The sequence below is a fragment of the Chamaea fasciata genome, unplaced genomic scaffold, assembly GCF_029207755.1.
Source record: "Chamaea fasciata isolate MVZ Bird 193981 ecotype frontalis unplaced genomic scaffold, bChaFas1.0.hap1 SCAF_5, whole genome shotgun sequence".
Taxonomy (NCBI): domain Eukaryota; kingdom Metazoa; phylum Chordata; class Aves; order Passeriformes; family Sylviidae; genus Chamaea; species Chamaea fasciata.
Genome location: NW_027094090.1, coordinates 45,469,061 through 45,481,280, shown reverse-complemented (window position 1 = coordinate 45,481,280; position 12,220 = coordinate 45,469,061). Strand labels below are relative to the sequence as shown.

General features: G+C 41.1%; 1 protein-coding gene across 2 annotated transcripts in view; it reads left to right on the top strand.

Moving 5' to 3' along the window:
* The first annotated feature begins 1,996 nt into the window (after positions 1 to 1,996).
* The window catches only part of CDK17 (cyclin dependent kinase 17), a 90,866-nt gene continuing 80,642 nt past the window's right edge, over positions 1,997 to 12,220 (top strand). For both annotated transcript variants that reach the window (XM_066183416.1, XM_066183415.1), the window contains exon 1: positions 1,997 to 2,315. The gene's annotated coding sequence lies outside the window, so the exon portion shown is untranslated. The remainder of the gene's footprint in view (positions 2,316 to 12,220) is intronic.

Genomic DNA, 12,220 nt, shown 5'->3' with positions numbered 1-12,220 from the left:
ATAAACTTGCACGCTATCATTTCCAATGTTACTACATACTCAAAATAGCCTTCAAATTGAATAAGATAAAACAAAACATACATCATCTAGTTAGCATTCAAAGATCAGGAGAACTGGTAGGTCTAGCAAGAACTGGTAGGTCCTGAGCTTTAAAGGAGATCTGTAAGGGGTATCTTTGCATTACCAGAAAGTTCAAAGCTTGAGTGTCTGCATTCTCTGTGTTATTAAAAATCCCACAAGTTTTGCAAATGTAAGGTAGCTGTCCTACATCTTGAAAACATGCAAAAATACCTTGGTAATCATGTTTAGTCTGTACAAACAGAAAGTTTGTTTCTGACTCATATTTACTTCTTTTTATCGTAAACCGATGTCACTAGAAATTTACATCAGCATGAGCAAAGTGGATTTCTGTGCATTTAAGTAGTTTCAAGCTTGCACTCCTTTTTTAGGCAAGAGCAATTGACTCCTGTGTTTACTGGGAAACATACTTGCCTGTGTTCTGGTTTGCTTGTGCTATTGGAAGGGTCAACAGAGCTGGAAGCAGGGGAATTTTCAACTGGCACTGCTCCTGTGAAGGCAGCTGCCACTTGGCCCTACTGTGGAGAAGGCCTGGCTTAAATAAGCTGCACATGGAGTTCCTCAAGATCAGGGGCTTGCTGCTGCAAATTAAAATGTACTCTACTCTCCACCTAGACACAGCATAGTACAGACCTGCCTACAGAACGAAGCAGTTTTGGCCTCACTCAGCATCCACAGGAGTGTGGGGAAGCTAAGATCCATAACCTGGGTCTGCATGGAGATGGGAAAAGGCCCCATGACACCAAATTTGAACTGACAAAAGCAAGAGAGCACATAAGCAGCAAGGATCAGCAGATGTCCAAAAGGAAAAAAAAAACAACAAACCATTTTCCAAATTCTGGCCCAAGTGTACCTATGCCCCGGTACTTTAAGTTCAAAACCATGTCACTAAAATCAGTACAGATTTGGCCTTCCTGGTAGATCGTGTTCTTTGTGTGATGGAAATGTGAAAAAAAAAAAAAAAATAGTACACAACAGCTGGCTGTCAAGACTAGCTTTCACTTTCTAGGTCTCCTTCAGTAACACACAAAGCCTAAGAAATTTAGGACTGGAAAGGGCCGAGAAGTGAGGAAAGACAGACTAGATCACTTCGAGGGGAAGAGGATTCTAAGCTCAGGAAGGCAGCGCCGTTGGCGCTGTCAGAGCGATCACGAGGAGGACAAGGGGGATGGTACGGGGACCGTGAATGCAGGAGACAAAGGAAAGAAAATACCACGAGAATAAATACGGAAAACATGAGTTAGAAATTGATCTAAAGAGACACAGGCTTCCCTTAACTTCGGCTACTAATGTGCCAGCCGTAGGAAGGGTGCGCAGGGGGATGCCTCAGAGATGAGCTAAATCGCCCTGCAAACCCAAGAGGAAACGCTACCAAGGACCCGGTAAAAATGAAGCGAGCAAACGCTCTTTTCTACCCGGCCCTACGCGAAACGGCTCGGGGAGACCCCTCGGATGGCCGGCAGCGCGCAGGGCCCTGGGGCGGCTTCCCGGGAGCCTCTGCCGATGAGACCCACTTCCTCCCGCAGGAGGAGGCGGCCGCGCAGGGCCGCTGAGGCGCGGCGCACGGCAGCAGCGCCCCACTCGGCTCGGCGCGGCCGGGCTCCCCCGCAGCGGGGAGGGCGGCCCAGAAAAGCGCTGCGGCAGCCCCCGCTCCCCGCGCCGCCGCCCGGGGCATTCCCCGCGCTCCGCCCTGACCCCCCCGCTCCCCGCGCAGCCGCCGGCTCAGCCGGAGCCGCCTCGGCCGCCAGGTGTCGCCGGCGCACGGGCGTCCCCGCGGCCCCTCCTGCGCCCGGAGCCGGCGGGGCTGGCTCAGTGCGAGCGGGCGGAGGCGTCAGCCCGCAGCGGGGACGCGCAGCCCAGCCCGGCTCGCCCCTTCCTCGCACACCCCCGCGGCCCGGCTCGGCTGACGCTCTCGGCACCGCCAGCGGCCGGCCGGGCGGCTCCCGAGCACGGCCTGCGGCCGCTCTCCGGTGGCGGCGGTGGGGAGCCGCGGCGAGGAGAAAGCTGCTGCTGCGGCGGCGGCGGCGGGGGGAGCAGCCATGTTGGAGCGGGGAATAAAGTGACTTTCCTCGGGGAGGGAGCGCGGCCGGCGGTCCGGAGGAGGCGAAGGCTCTCGGGCGGCGAGGGGAGGGGGGGTTCGGCTCCCGGCGGCCGGATACCGCTCCTGGGCGGAGGAGAAGGGGAAGGAGAAGGGGCAAAGAAACCGCCCCCGGACCCGCGAAGCTCCGGCGCTGCTGGTGAGTTGTGGCTGTTCATTGTCTCCCGGCCCAGGGTGCGGGTCCGGCTGGCGGCGGGGTGTTGGCTCTCGCCCTGCGGTGCGTGGGACGTCGCGGGGGGTGAGGTGACAGCGCGGCCCCGGAGCGGGGGGGAAGTGATGGCGGTCGTGGCAGAGCGCCCCGCGAGAGGGCCGGGGCCGCCCGTGGAGCCCCGGGCGCGGGGAGCGTCGCTCGGCGCCCCCGGGCAGGGTCGGGCCGGGCTGCGGGGGATTTCCGCTGCCCGGTGGCGGCTGGGAGCGGCTCCGCGGGGGCTGGGGGGCAGCTCCGGCCGGCTGAGCCCTCTGCGAGGGCAGCTGAGCGGAACCGGGCCGGAGGGGTGAGCAGGGATGGCAGCCCCTGAGCACTGCCGGATTTTTTGGTGATCCTGCGTTCGTCACCGTCCTTTCCCCACCGCCTCCTCCTCTTCAAGCGAGGCAGCGTTCTCCTGACAGCTCTTCTCCTCGCAGCCTCCGCACGTATGACACATCGCTCCGATTGCAGGTCTCCCCCCACACGCACACCCGAAATATGTAGGTTTCAGTGCGTGGCATAAGAGTTCTTTTGCTTTGAGCTTTGAGTTAGAAGGTGACAAGAATCGTGAACATTGTCTGACCCTGAACTTCTGTGAACTCCTCCCTCCCCTTCTTCGCTCAGATATGTAATGGCTTGAGACCAGTGAGAGCAAAATGGTTCTCTCGAAAGGACGGGGGAAATCAGGTGGGATCATGTATGTTTTATATTTCTTGCAAATTTATTACTCCCACCAGTGCCAATACCATGTTCATATGAGCGGATTAGCTGTTGCGTTAGAAGAATGCTGACCTTGATCCCCTTTGTCTCTCCTGCAACAATTTTGGTAGCTGGCTGTAGTTGTTTTAAACTCATTGCTGTCTTTGGCACTTTGCTGATGGTTGTTCACAGTGTTATGGGTGTTATGTGCAAAACGGGGTTGATTTATAATCTTTTTTTTTTAAATTTTGGTGAATAATTTCTGTTCTTTTGTAATTTATCAAAAGATCAGTAGCAACATTCTTGTAGGTATCACGGTATAGATACAAGAGCGAGCCTGGTTTGACGTTTTTCCATTACTTCCCTCCCGCCCTCCCTTTTTTATTGTATTAATTGAACTGGAAACTGTATCACCAAAGGTTAAATACTGGGAAGATGAGGGGCACAAGAAAACATTTATGAAATTAGACTTAGTACCAAATTCAGATTTGTTTTTCTTATTAAAATTGGGAAAAAAGAAAGTAGGTGATCTGGTGTTTTATGTGCTTAAGATGTTAAAGAAATTGCCATATTGCTTTGTTATAAGAATTCTGTATCTTCACACACAGCTCTCGTTATTTACATCTGCACTTCAGTAAGTGACATAAGAGAGGCTTGTTTTGAATAATTAATGTAGAAGTAACAGATATGAAAACATAAAATCACATGTTAAAATACATGGTGAAAATTTTCCTCTAAAATTGTTTGTGCTTGAAAGAACAAACAGAATTTAATTCTCCAACATAGATAAACCATTTTAATGTTAACTTGGCATTAAAGGGGCCACTTAAATTGGAAAGATGAAAGCATTTTTTTTTTCTGGCATTATTTAAATACTGCTTTGACAGTAATGAGTCTGACTTAAAAAAATCTTTGGGAAAGAAACGCAATAAGGTTCGTATCTTGTATTTGCATATTGTGCTGTGTAGCCATGTGTTTACCCAGGATGGAGCTCTACACAAATCATGAGGTGGGTTCTGCCTACATCCGTACTGAAGAGTTTGCAAATTAAAGCCCATGTTGTCTGAAGCAAATTACAGTTTGAATGTGGGGAGTCATTTATTTTAAGCTTGGCTAAGAATGTAGTGCATTAATTGATCTTTTTAATATGTAAAATGCCACTAGCGTGTAGTGAAATACCTAATTTATAATTGCAAATATAATTTAAATTGAGAAACAGATCATGGCTATGTATTTCCCCTGAATGGCTCTGGCTTCAATTTCTGCCTAACACTGCAGTGTGTAAATATGGTATAGCTTATGACAGGGATGTTAAGATGCTCAGTCTGCATGTGTTACTGTTATGATGTGGAGCTCTTACAGTAAAACTATGTAGAATTTTTTGAATGGCCTGGTAACATACAAATCTTGTAATTTCTTAAATGACTACCTGCTGCTAGGAAAAAAAAAATGTATTACGCATCTTAATAAGTTCCTGTTCAGCAGTGTAAAAGAGTAATTGCACCTAAAAAGTGCAGTTGGGAAAGGCTTTGTTGAAGTCTGGTTCAGTAAAATGTCTACATTAAAATCTTTCTGTGAGTTTTCTCTTGACCCTCTTTTCATGTTAAGTGGAAGCTGTTGATATTCCATGTACAAATGAGTTTCTATTTTTTGTCCAAGAGAGCTATTGAGCTGTATTTTAAAAAGTCGTATATACTAGTTGTGTATTTATTGAATGCTTTGTATGGTATGATGTGAAAATGGACAAGATCATGTCTAAAAATCAAGCCCAGTAATTATAAAGCTTTTCTAACATAAGCTCACCAAATGTTGCTTACAGTTCTTAAGTTATGGATATCTTAACTTTTTAGCTTCATGCTTTCTAATGCTTATTCTTTTTTGATTTCTGCAGCAAGTCTTGTATAGCTGTTGAGGCAGGAGGACACCACTGTAATCGGTGGCAGTTCAGAATTTTATATAATACACTACAACTTTAGCATGTGATGCTTTTAAAATGCCAAATGTTTACTTAACAGTTATGGTTCACATCTAAAGAACAAACTAAACCAGGGTATTGTTAGCAATCACTGCCTTACTTTGCAATGCATGTAATTATAGCAATGGCTTTTGCCTTCTGAGTGTTAGAACTGAGGTTTGGGAGGGTTTTTTTGGTGCCTGTTCACATACTGATGTAGCAACTTGAATGATAGAGGTAAAAGCATTTTATATTTACATATTTTAATCACTACACAATAATTTCCTTTTTAAAAATAAGTCTAGGCCTAGGGGGCTTTTAAAACTTTCTGAATATTTTATATCCTGTTACTTACTCTTTTTCGGCCCTGGCAGAGTTTTTCCCCATGAAACAGGGCTTTCTCCAGAAACACCCGCTAGTGGTGTGGGATGGGGTTTTTTTCCTGTGTATTTTGTGAAGAGTCATGATGCACTTTTGACAGCTTTTATCTGAAGAAGAGTGAAAGTTAGTGCTTGTTTGGAAAAATGACTTCTTATAGTTCTGTATTGAATACAAATTTATAGATACTTATTCTTTACTAACTTGATGGGTTGGCAATTCTTCCAGAGTTGTTGGTTTCCTGAACTTCTTTTAGCAGTGATGTCAACTGTCAAGAGTTTAGTAGAACTGGCTAATTAGAACATGTACAAACAGCAGTTTGAACCACTGATAGTCACAAGGAATAAACAACACCTGTACTTGAGCTGATCTGCCAACTTGGAGCACAAGAACATTGGGAAAGGAAAAAAAACCTGAGTTCTTTAGTTCTGTGATCCTGTTATATGGAAAATAATTACTATAACGGGTGCATAAATCAGGTAATTTGCATTGGACCAGCTTTTGATACATCAGTCCTTGGATAGTAAGGCTTTAGCCACATCCTTGGTGATCATTATACCCTATTGTGCTGTAAAATACCATAGACACATTGATACTGGGAATTGTTGTAACAGTGCTTTAATGGCATATTTGGGGTTTTGTGGTATAGTGCTTGCTTTTAAAGGATTAGAAATTTCATTTGCTAGGAAGCATGTTTATCGGGGTGCTGTGCCTAATGTCAAAAAAACAGAAATGTGATAGAGCAGCATTGTCAATGCAGCAGCAGAAGAAACAGCTGTCGAGTCACGTTTTAATTTTTCATGCAGTAAGCCAGAATTAGGCAAAATGATTTTAAAAAGACTGAAAAGTACTAACTTGATAACATTTTTAACTAAACACTGAAAGGCTTCTCTAAATTTCAGGACAATTTTCTGCTTTCTTATTTCAGCAATATGTTGAAAATGTGGTGAGGTGAAGGACAGTTGTATCTTACGTTTTGATGATGACGACCTTTTGTTTTCTTTTTTTATTTATCTTCTCTGGAACAACTAGCATATATTATGATGATCAGGGCTGTCTTCTTATACCAGAACAAAGAAATGACATATCTTTCAGTTGCACTCCTAGCTACGGTTCCTGCCTATCTTTGATTTTAGGTTGAACTTCTTAGGTATTTTGCATAAGTGAATGTTACTCTGTGCCCTCTAATCATATTTCATTTAATTATTATCTGTACCTCGTAATTGTTCTCCCTTCTCTGACTGCTGTTGTTTTTAAAGGTTTGGTAGAGTTTCACGACAGTCTCTGGTTTTTAACATCTGCATTTTGTCACCTTCACTAAGGATACTTGGATGCTTTCAGTTTGTGTTGAAGTTGTCAGAATCATGACATTCTCTTCTTTGCTTGGTGGATTAGAGCATTTTGTAGGCGTGAAGCTGTACTGAGACAGTAATATCATAGTCAACTGTCATAACCAATATAGTCTTTCAGAAACATCTTTTCCCAAGTATTTCTGGCTTCCTGTTCTTATCTTACTATATGGAAGTATCTTTGTTTGGGTGTTGTTCAGGTATGTGCAAGGTGTGTCTTTATACAGCAGTCATTAAAGTTAACATTTCGTGAGGTTTACAGTTAATTGGTGTTCACTGAAGTAAATATCTTTGCAAAATATGGATTACTAAGAATTATCAAAGAATATTAAGTCATCAGCAAGACCATTGTTCTGTTATTGAGAGAAAACCGGATTAAAAAGTTTTGTTCTATAGGTTAGTTTACAAAAAACGTGAAGAAGCCAGTTTACAAAAATGTAAAGAAATTGACACTGAGATCATTTAATATGATAGATAACAAAGGCCAAAATCTGTGATGAGGAAAGCCCACGCTGTCACCAACTATTACAGTTAGGTGTATTTTAGGATGAAATTGTATTCTAAGAAAGCCATTAGCCCGTTAGAAAAGCTGGAGAAAATGTAAGCATTTGATGTTCTTAGAATAGGTTGATGTTCATGAAATACTGCTGTATTCATACATGAGCCAGCTGATAGTCGTATGTGGTTCTCTGAGACATTTCCTAAGAGAACCTGAAGGTGTTAAACAGCTGTCTCTGAAGTTGTGAGGTAAGAATTGTATAAGTTGCTAGGGCACTTTCTGGAGTGGAAATGTTGGTCATATATCTCAGTATGTCTCAGACCACTGAGAAATTATGTGATTTTAGCACAACTAAGGTTTCTTTCAGTGGTTTTAGGAGTTAGTTAGGTGCATAGTAATGAATATTGACAGAGTGGGAGATTAAGCAAAGAAAACAACTGTTGCTCAGCATATATTTATAGAGGACCAATCTTGTGAAACCAGCGTCTGGTTCTCCTGATAAGATTAAATACTTTGTGTGGTATGTTGTTGATACTGCAGACAGGCGTCACTGAAACTTTTTACTTTGCTCTTAAGCGGCATTTTGATTATGGAACTAAAATGATAGATCAAGTGACAACATATGAAATGGTTTAAAACCCAGTGGATAATGTGAATCAAGTGGTTACCTATAAATAGTTGCTGTTATGTAACCACGTGTGATGAGGGCTCCTCCTTGTAAGTTTGTGAAGAAGCCCTGGGAAACCTGCTCAGTGTCAGCTGTTGGGCATTGCTGCTTATGAAGTGAAAGTCCGTGAAAATTGCCCATTATTTCTGTAGCTCCAGTAAATTGGGAAAACAATAGATACTGAAGAATGGACCCTTAGCGCAGGGTGGATGCTTGGAAAAATGGCAGCTTCCTGTTTGTTTACTTATATTTTATATCAGGCTCTAAAAGATTGAATACAGTGTATTAACTTTTATATTTGGTAACTAAATCAAATATATGCAGCTATTAATATTAGCTTTTTGTTTGGGTATTTTTTTCTGTAAGGTTTGGAATAATTTCTCATGTAGAATACAGAACAGATACTAAACGTTGATCTGCATTCGGTATGTGGGGTTTAGGGAGAGCTTTTATTTTTGAAAATATAGTAATAACATAACTACTATTACATAAGAGGAGGAAAACCAGTTATGAAGTAATAGATTACATTTTATATTTCCATCAGTTTTCTATATGTCTTGAAATGAAATTGAGTTTCTCAATGTAGAGTTCATAAATACTCTCTGTAGGCCAAAAAAGATGTGGCTATATATACATTTAACTGGGGAAAATTAAAAGGCATTTTTTCAGTCTATCATTAGGTTATTGCTGGTGCATCTTCTGCTGTCCTTGGTTGGCGTCTGGTTGTCACAAACAGCAGTAGAGTACCTACGTGTGCCGTGGGCTTGTTGCCTGCTTAGCCGCTATTCAGTCTTAAAGCTGTGTCATAAATATCGTACTAAATGGTTCAAGCGTCTTGTTGTAAAGCATGGGTCTATTTCATAGTTCACCTTAATTTGTGCCTCCTCTGAAACCCAAATATGAAGCTAAAGACTTCCTATATAACTGTGAGAGACAAAACAGGGGCTGCTGTTGGCTGTGAAAAACTCAGTAGCTCCACAGAAGAGTTCAACCTGGCACAACCCTGGCGCTATCACTCCAAGCCGCATTTATTTTTCCCTGCGCTGGCTGCTGCTCTCATCCCCACATTCCTCCCTTTGTACCAGTAGGTGTCTTGTGACTCTGTCAGGGAGCCGGTGCAGGTTACACTGTGTGTTCGGGTTCAGCTTTATTTTCTTGTTTACAGGTAAATAGTAGTCACTTTCTGCAGTATCGATGGAAAAACAGCAGTTTGTAATTATACTTATTTTTTTGAATATCCTGAGCAGATGGGAGGGGAAACTTCCTGTGTACAGAGAGGAAAGGAGGTGCTCAGCTGCTAAATATATCAATCATATATGCTGCATTAAAATCTTTTAAAAATGTTGTGTAAAACAGCAGCTCAGAAATTTACTTTGGTACTGGGTAAGAAGGCGCAGTGTGGAAATAATTATTGATATATCTTATAAAATATATTCTTAACTTTTAATACGAATACGTGTTTGAGATTAAATGAAACAGGATTGTTGGTGTGGAAATCATTAGTGTTGGATGAAAGACATCTAAGGAAACTAAAAAAAATTTTTTTTTCTTGCAAATAATATTTAAAAACAACTAAATAACCTGAAAATGAACTACAGTAGCAGTTTGAAAATATTTGGAAGATGCAACAATAAAAAAATGACTTAACTATAGCATTCATATTTAAAAATGGGCCTGGTAGTGGAGTTGTGCAGGGTTCTTGTTTTGTTTCTGAAGAACTGATCACCTCAGGAGTGACGAGATCATTGGCATCACTGAAGCCACAGTTTGGATTTAAATCACTGAAATTTACAGACACAGTGGTCTTGAGAATAATGGCCTGTGCAGTACTCAGGTAAAGCAATTTCAGAAGCAATTCCAAACATACAAGATTTTCCATAATGTTTCATTACCTTTGCAAATGTGATTCAGTAGGTTATGGCAAAGAAGCAAAATATTTTGGAGCTTATGCTATTTACTTTCAGGATTAAACAAGATAAACAGCTTAACAGTGTTCCCATTTGCACAAGTCACAGTATTTTTAAAACTGCTGCTCGTAATTCTGGGTTGTTTATCAGGGAATACAGTCAACCTAAATGTCTTTTGGAGGGTTGTTTCTGATAAATCTTAGTATACTTCTCAAAACCAAAAATGTTTGATCCATAGCCCAAATAATAGCTTTAAAATGTATTTAGTCAGAAGGTGGCCTTTGGTTATTAAATGTAGTCTTCCCTCCCCCCCCCCCCTTGTGGGCTGCACAGGAGAAACAACATAATTGTGTATAGTAATTAGTTTCTTTAGTAGTTATATGCCTTTCTTCTTGAATTTTGCAATTTTGGTACTTTAGAAGCAATACAAAGCCAATTATGAGTTCTGAAGATAGGGATTTGATATGCTTTGGTAGTCAGTTACTTATATTTAGTATTTTTTAAATGTGTTTGAGTATAGTTTGTATATGAATTATTAAGTGTTCAGTGCTGTTAACTAAGTGTTTTGAACCTGCTTTCTTTAAAAGAGTTTTGTTTTTTTTATTGCTCCTGGTGATCTTACATAATAGGAGTTTTGGCCTCCTGATATTTGTGAGTATTTCTGGTAGTGGAGGAGGTAGACAATAGTTGAAGGATTTAAGTCATTAGTTTAATGACTTAAAAGTTAAAAGTTAATTTGGGCATGAATGGATAGCTAGTAATCATTTTCACCTGTAGCTGCATCTTAACAAAATACCTATATTCTTCTTAATCATCTGTTTCTAGCAGTGGGTAGATAAAACCTGAATTTTTTTTTCACATCTAAAATATGAATTATGCCAGATTGACTGATTTGCATTGTGCCTTTTTTTTTTAATACGTGCCTCTGTAACCAGTAGAGAAAATAGGTTCAGAGAGTAACCCAAAGATCTTAATACAGAGCCATCTCTCTTTCCTTATTTACCTTGGAGGGAGCCCATCAGAACCATTGTTTTTGTATTACAGCATTACAGTTTGAGTTGAATTAAGCACTTATTTCCAAATCATTTCTGTTGCATCAGTAAACTGAAGAGGTTTCCACACCTGTCTGCATTACAAAGTTAATGGTGAGGGAGGAAGAGAGAGACTGGCTGGGGGGATGGAGGCAAGCACTTTCTTATTGGTGGTGGAAAGTGAAGTGTCTCCAGCACTGGTGTGAAACTTTGTCTTAAGTGCCTCATCTGCCTAAAGATGATGAGTGTCAATTCCCACCGCCTTCCACCTCCCCAATTTATGCATTTAGATCTTTCAATAAGTAAGCAACAAAACATGCAGATTTTTCCAGTTTCATCTCTCTTGCTTGCAAGTGTTTAGCAATAGAATTTTAAAATTCTAGTCATGTGAGTAGTAGTGATAGTATATTTTAATATTGAAATAGGTTCCTGAATGAACTGTGTTTGTGTTATATCTTCCGGCAATTTCAGAAACTAGGATTGCAAAGATAAATAAAAATGATCTGTTTTTTTGTAGCAGGAGAACCTTGTTCTTTGAATATATGTGCTCTGTGATAAAGTAAGACAAATGAAGATTTGAGCATATCTTACACCTGCAGTTGATGGTCATTCTTGACTTTTTAATGATATTATACTGCATTAAGTAATTGGTAAATTTACATCTTTACGTGACTGGATTGTCATATCTGCTTTTGGTAACTGGAATTGTATCTTAGTTCAGAGTTTGTTGTTTGTTTTGTGTTTTTATTTGAAAGATAGGATGTGACATCTTTTTTCTGCTTAAATTTTTAGAATGATTTCCTTGGATTGGTAGACATCATTTGCCAAGTTCTGTGCTAGTTTAGATAACTTGTTGAAGATATTTTAAAATATGACTGCCACAGGTTTTTTGTAGTGGCATTGGTCAGTTCTCACGAAAAGTAATGCATCCCTAGCCAAAAAAAAGTATGTAGGAATAGATTATGTCAATTTTTGGTTGTTTAATTTGAGGCTTTTTTAAGATACTGATCTTAAGGGTATAGGTGCTGAGGATGCTTTGAAAATCAGCCTTAGTGGAGTTGTCTACAGCGACCCATCAACAGAAATAATATTGTGACAGTGCCTGAAAACCTAGTGGCATAGATTCTAGTAAATATTTCTAAGAAAAAACTGCAGGAGAAGCAAAGGCAGTGTATCTTTATAATACTGCTAAGCCACCTTTACAGTAATAGAATGGCCTAGCTTTTCCTGTTTCTATGGCTAGATGTTATCTTGCTTTCAGTCTCTTTATACCAATGTAAATGAATCTAACCTGGATTATTTAATCTACATTAATGCTTCATGTCTCAGTGTAGTTAATTGCACGAGGCCTCTTCCAGTCATATCTCATAGAG